This window comes from Stigmatopora nigra, chromosome 9 (genome assembly GCF_051989575.1).
Source record: "Stigmatopora nigra isolate UIUO_SnigA chromosome 9, RoL_Snig_1.1, whole genome shotgun sequence".
Lineage (NCBI taxonomy): Eukaryota > Metazoa > Chordata > Actinopteri > Syngnathiformes > Syngnathidae > Stigmatopora > Stigmatopora nigra.
This window is the reverse complement of record NC_135516.1, coordinates 2,787,053-2,793,544: the sequence shown is the minus strand read 5'-3', so window position 1 is coordinate 2,793,544 and position 6,492 is coordinate 2,787,053.

The window sequence follows — 6,492 nt, the reverse complement described above, 5'->3', positions numbered from 1 at the left end:
AAAGCGTTCTTCATTCCGAGCAAATATATGATAATGTAAGACTAATAAGCTAAGTAAAGCAAAGTGTTCATTGGGAGCAAATATATAACAATGTAAGACTAATAACCCTAAGACCTTGTCCCTTTCACCATCACACTCCTTCGGCAGAGACCACCTACGCTTGAGCAGTCCATCATAAACACATTAAGCTGTTGTCATGGTCTTTGCTACTTCAGGTGCAACAGTAGATTCAAAACACTTGTTTAGGGTACTGTCCTCAATCTGAGCAGCGATTAGAGTGTCACGAGTCATATGAACTCCCTTCAGAGGCTAGAGCCGCAGCGGACCCTGTGGTGAATTTCCCAGCCCTATCAAACAACTCTGGTGAAAACACGGTGTCTGATAAATTTTCTTGTACTTGTCGTTCTCAACCGTGCGCTCGAGTGACAGCGCATACAGGGTATACATCAGGAAAAGTTTTGGAATGCCTGTCGAGGCATGAAATAACAGACTGCTTTAGCCCCTCTACTACAGGCACTACTCGGTCTCTCCCCCTGATAATGTCGTTCCCCAAAAGAATATCCACCCCTACCACTGGCAATCTCGCAGTTACCCCTACTTTGTTGGTGCCTGTGATTAACTCACACTTCAAATGGACTTGAAATAACGGGGCGGATATATAACCACACCCTACTCCCCTTACCAACACATTAGATTCAGACTCGGCAGAAAAAAGTAGGATACCAGACAACATCAGAGACTGGTTTTATCGCCGTTTATTTGCACGTCTCAGGCTCCGTGACAGAATGGCGCTACTGTATTACCGGGAATTGCATTCTTACTAACCGGATTTGAGCGAGGAGAGCCCCGGTTATCAGATCTGGTAGATCCAAACGAGCATTTGGGTGGCAGCAAATAGTTATCAGCGAGAACGGTGGCTTCTGACATCATTATAAACCAGTGATCGTTTAAGTGTGCTACTATGCGTTCTGGTGGAAAATGTTTCAATTCCTCGATAAGAAGTAACTCAGTACACTGGTACCTCTACATACGAGCACCCCGACATACGAGCAATTTGAGTTATGAGTAAAATTTCGGGCAAATAATTATCTACAGATTCGAGACACATTTCTAGATACGAGAAAGCCAGCTCGCCAAGACATGAAAGGCTGTTTATGATTTTAGCGCAGTGTCTTTTTTGACCCATCTCTTTCGTGTTTAACAGATATCTATGAGCACTGGGCGGAGCGTTGCATTTTTTGAGTGTTTTTTTTTTCCAGTCACTCGGCGCGAATGGTGTAGCGATTGCTAGTTCAATTAAAAAATTCAAAAAAGCCTTTGTTGTCATCATACACAGTTCCGTAAAACAAAATTGGTGGTGCTACTCCAAGCTTTTGAAAGTGTTTTTTCCCAGTAAAAAAACTTAAAACAAATAGTAGTAGAAAAGTATAAAAAGTCGCATCCCAGGTAGGTGAATTTTAAAATATTGCGCGGTGTAAAAAGTCGCGCGGTGTAAAATGTCGCACGATGTAAGATGTCGCACCTTGTTACAGACGCTCCCCTACTTGCAAACATTCAACTTAACAACAAACAGTACATACGAACATTTCTGCAAATTGCGTACATGTCGAAAAATGTTCATAAATTTGATTTTGTATTGCACGCCTTTTTCCGAGTAGTGCTTCTTTCCGCTGCTAATACCGACGCCTGGCGCTGTGAGAGCTCACCTCACCCAACATTTACCTTCCTCTGCTGTGCGGAAGTACGTGACGTATCTCCACTGTGCAAATTACCTTTTTCATTTTTATCAATAAACATCTCGTGTATCCATTACTCAATATGGTTGGTGAAAAGCGAAAGGCTTCTAGTGAGGGAGGTGCAAGGAAGAGGCAAGCCATTTCATTTGAAACGAAAGTGGCAATAATAAAGAAGCTTGATGCGCGTGAGAAAAGCATTGCACGGGAATACAATTTGAATCATTCGACCGTCAGTACAAATTTATAAACAGAAAGATTGAGGAGCAGGACCCAAATATTGAACTTTGCACAAATGTTGCAATTCAATTGAATGATGCCATACAGTGTTACTGCATCATTTATGATGAAAAAAAAAGAAGAAAACTGCAATTGTCATTAGATAGCTTCTTTCGGACAGTTTCTCGTAAATCTCTCTCTCCATCTCTCTAATGTATGTATTCAGTAATGTATGTATACAGTAATGTATGTATTCTCTTCATTTTATTAAATGTTTTTTTTCAGTACAAACCAACACAGGTTACTTTTCCAAACCTTAAACATACAAATGCACTTATATAATCCTTCAATATACTTATTTAGGCCTTAAACATAATTTATAAAACAAAATATAGCACTGAATCAACTTCAATTTGAATTTATGAACACTTTCAACTTATGAACAAGCGCTCGGAACCTAACTCGTAAGTAGCGGAGTGTCTGTATTGCACACCCCAAAGTTATTGCACAGAAGGGACTGTGTGCCGTGCTACTGCAAGTTCAGAGTTCTGATGGCTGTGGGAAAAAGTGTCCTTAATTCTATTTTTCCATGCTTTGTGAGGCCCCTAGCTTCTGCCAGAGGGCAGCAGCTGGAACAGGTTGTGACCAGGGTGGTATTGGTCCCTGACAATGTTCCTGACTGCTGACGTAGCGAGGGCTGGCAATGCCATCCAGTGAGGTCAGAGAGCATCTTCTGGGCAGTTTTGATCACCCTCTGCATGGCCTTTCTTTCTGTTGCTGTGCTTCCAGCGTACCACACTGTAATGCAGTATGCCAGGTTGCTCTCCACAGTGTTTCTATAGAAGGTTACCAGAAGCTTAGTACGAGGAGTAAATATATCTTTTCGTGCGTTATCCTATTGTGAGGACATTTGTGTGGATCATTTTGGGAATATTTTGAAGGAATACAAAAGCAAAAAGCCCATCAATAGTAAAAGTCAGGGTGGAGGCGGGGCAAAGAGTCCGGCCGGGAAAGGAAAGGTATAAAAATGTAAAACAAAATTAGAATTGAGTTTAGTGTAAGATTAGATTAAATTTATTTTTGAATGTATCTACATCATAATCCAAGTTCATTTAAATTACTTTGTTTTGAAACGAGTGTGTTGCCTAGCCTTTTAAATTTAATCTCCTTCTCGAACTCCATTTTCTTGAGGGCGAACTGATGGGCATACTCCCTATCCTTAGTTTCACATTGCAAACGCAACATCCCCAGTGCAATATGGGGATCTTCTCCAACAGGTAAAGTATGATTGGTTTACTCTCTAAAACAGCCATGAGATTAGGAACACTGATTCTGGCGCCAACTAGTGGTGAAGGATTGCCACGCCTAGATGGAGTCTTTTTATTAGAGGGGACACCATCCCTGCCTACCTCACCTTTCTCCTCCCTGCCTGATTCCACAGAATCAACAAAAGACTGAGAGGAAACATCTGCAGATGCTCCACCTTTGGTTCCTAAGTACTGCTCTGCTATCAAAATCTGTATAACCTCTCGCTTCAAATCAGATAGCTTTGTAGTCATGGACAGGGTGAACCATAGATGAGTGGCTAGATCTACCAGATCTTGTTTCTTACACTGGTCAAGCCCAATTATATGATTAGGTCTTGAGAATAACGTAATGACTGTTAATTGGTACGGTTATGTGGGTCCAAAAGCACCCTTAGCAATGTGGCAGTTGCTATTTTCTGCCTGATTTCGGCATCTGCAAACATGGGAGCAGAAGTCACTTAAAATATTAAATAAAAAGTAACTTTTCTGGAAATCTCCCTCTTTCTGTACTCCTTGTAGTAATATGGGGGGGTTAATTTATTTTTTGCTTGTCAGTGCATCATATGGTTCTTCTTTGAGCGGAACAGCTTTTTACATGGAGGCAAACAGGCATTATCTCATCATCTCCTGCTTATCCAAGTTTAGGTCGCGGGGGGAAGCAGCTTCAGCAGGTGAAGCTGAGGTTTCCCTCTCCCCAGCCTCTTCATCTAGCTCTTCCAGTAGGATGTCAAAGCTGGGAGACATGGTCTCCCCAGGGTGTCCCCGTGGCCTCCTTCCGGTGAGACGTGCCCGGAACACCTCACGAGGGGGGCGTCCAGAGGCATACTAATCAAATGGCCTACCCAACTCGGCTGACTCCTCGCGATCCGGATGTGCAGCGGCTCTACTCTGAGCCCCTCCCGGATAACCGAACTTTTCACCTTATTTCTAAGGGAGAGTCTGGATGCACTGCAGAGGAAACTCATTTGAGCCACTTGTATTCAGGATCTTGTTCTTTCGGTCACAACCCACAGCTCGTAAAATAGATCATGGTTCAGACGTAGATCGACCGGTAAATAGAGAGCTATTCAGCTCACCTCCTTCTTCATCACAATGAACCGATTCGCCTGTCGATCTGCCGCTCCATTTTTCCCTTACTCGTGAACAAGACCGCAAGATACTTAAACTCCTCCACTTGGGGAAGGACCATATCCCTGACTGTACAAGGGGATACACCTCCTTTTTCCAACTGAGGACCATGGTTTCTAACTCGGAGGTGCTGGTTCGCATCCCAACTGCTTCACATTCCAGGTGATCCAACCAGGGGCCGATGGCCCCAGACAACATATCTCCAAGGATAATTGGGTCACACAAACACCTCCACGTTAAGGTGATGACTTATTTAAATAAAATACTCTTAAATGACTCCAAAACACTTGTGTTGGCAGGGTTTAGATTAGACTTTTAAAGATCTCATTAGTAAATTATTATGCCGGATTTTTGACCCTAATCTCAATGCAACAAAGCTCAATTATCTTTTAGTATAAGACCACCCTTAGTCAGTGCCAACATTTTGTTTCAAGTTGTAGATAAAAAGACTATGACACTTTAAAAAAAATGAATGCATGTTAGCACGAGTACTCATTAGATGTTTGTTGTTATCGCAGTTAAATATACAAATCCATGATATAATTCCCAAAATTGGGTGGAGTGACCCTGGCCTGTAATGTAGTTTCCTGGCAAGTTTTGCGTGCTTGGCCGTATTTTAGCCTCTTTATCTTCGAAACACTCTTTTTAGCAATTATCACTCCCATTTTTTTGTCTGCTTTGATTGTACCACATAAAAGGGTTCCCTTAAAGCTGCTTGTTCAGGTACTGGACTGAATGGTGTGTAAAGAATGATTCACGTGTGTTTTGCACCTCCAAGCACCCTCATGACCAATTAAAAAAATATATACATAATGTCAATGCAGTTGACTGTTAAACGTATACATACCACATAAAACGGCGTGTAAATGTTGATTCTGCTAAATTATTAATCTGATTGTTGACTCATCTTGAGCCAAATTGAGGTTTTTATTGTTTACTGCTATTTGCCTTTGTCATTCACATCACTGATATTCACAATTTGTTGTTTTTTTTTAATTTACACCTCATTCATATGCATTGCACCATTTATGAGATGCAGATGTTATTGTTCATTTTAACCTGTGCACACTTGTAGGAGTTTGAAAACAGAAAAGAACAAGATTTGTTTGTGTGTGAAGGTATGGGTATATTTAATTGGTGTTGCCTTCTAACTGACCTTAATTTTTGCTTTTACCCTGAAAGAAAATAATTATTTTGCCTTCTCAGAGTCCCTAAATTGTTGGTATTATTTTAATCAAATAATAATAACAATTTTTTTTTCAAATTTTGTTGAAATATGCTTGCACTGTATTATTTGATGTAAAATGTCATGTGCAGAATGTTTTTTCATTGAGGAATAAAGCTAGGAGTAAGTGTTCATACATTTGCATTTTTTTTTTAGATTTTTTTTTAACATTTGACTTACGACTGTGAGGATAAGTGTTCCGATGAATGATGCATTTAGATTTTACAGGTGAATTTGACACTCCCATGGTAAAAAATTCATAGCACATAATAGTGTAAACCCAATCTGGTTCTCTCCAATTGGTTATAGGAATGTAAAGAATGTAATAGATCAACATAGTCTAAATAACAGGAGTATGCAAGCTTTTTACTCTCAAGACCTACTTTCAGAAATATCCAGCGCTATTTTCAATCCTTCCACGTTCATTTTAAGTTGAGAAGTTCGGTCCTCTAGGAGGGTCTCGGAGTAGAGCCGCTGCTCTTCCGGATCGAGAGGGGCCAGATGAGTTGGCTCGGGCATCTGATCAGGTCGCCCCGTGGACGCTTCCCTCGGGAAATGTTCCGGGCTAGTCCTACCGGGAGGAGGCCACTGGCCACTGCGCTGATGAAACTGACTCCAGGCTAGCCCGGGATTGCCTTGGGGTCCTCACGGAAGAGCTGGATGAAGTGGCTGGGGAGAAGGAAGTCTTGACTTTGCTGCTGAAGCTGCGGCCCCCACGACCCAACTTCGGATAACCCGAAGAAGATGAGATGAGACGAGATGAGACTAATATATTACCCCCTTAGACTTGAAGCACACTGATCATGTAACTTGTTTGTATGATAACTTCAGTTTATGTTTCTAAACTGAAACATGCCGACTAATATTCAAATTAACGCCC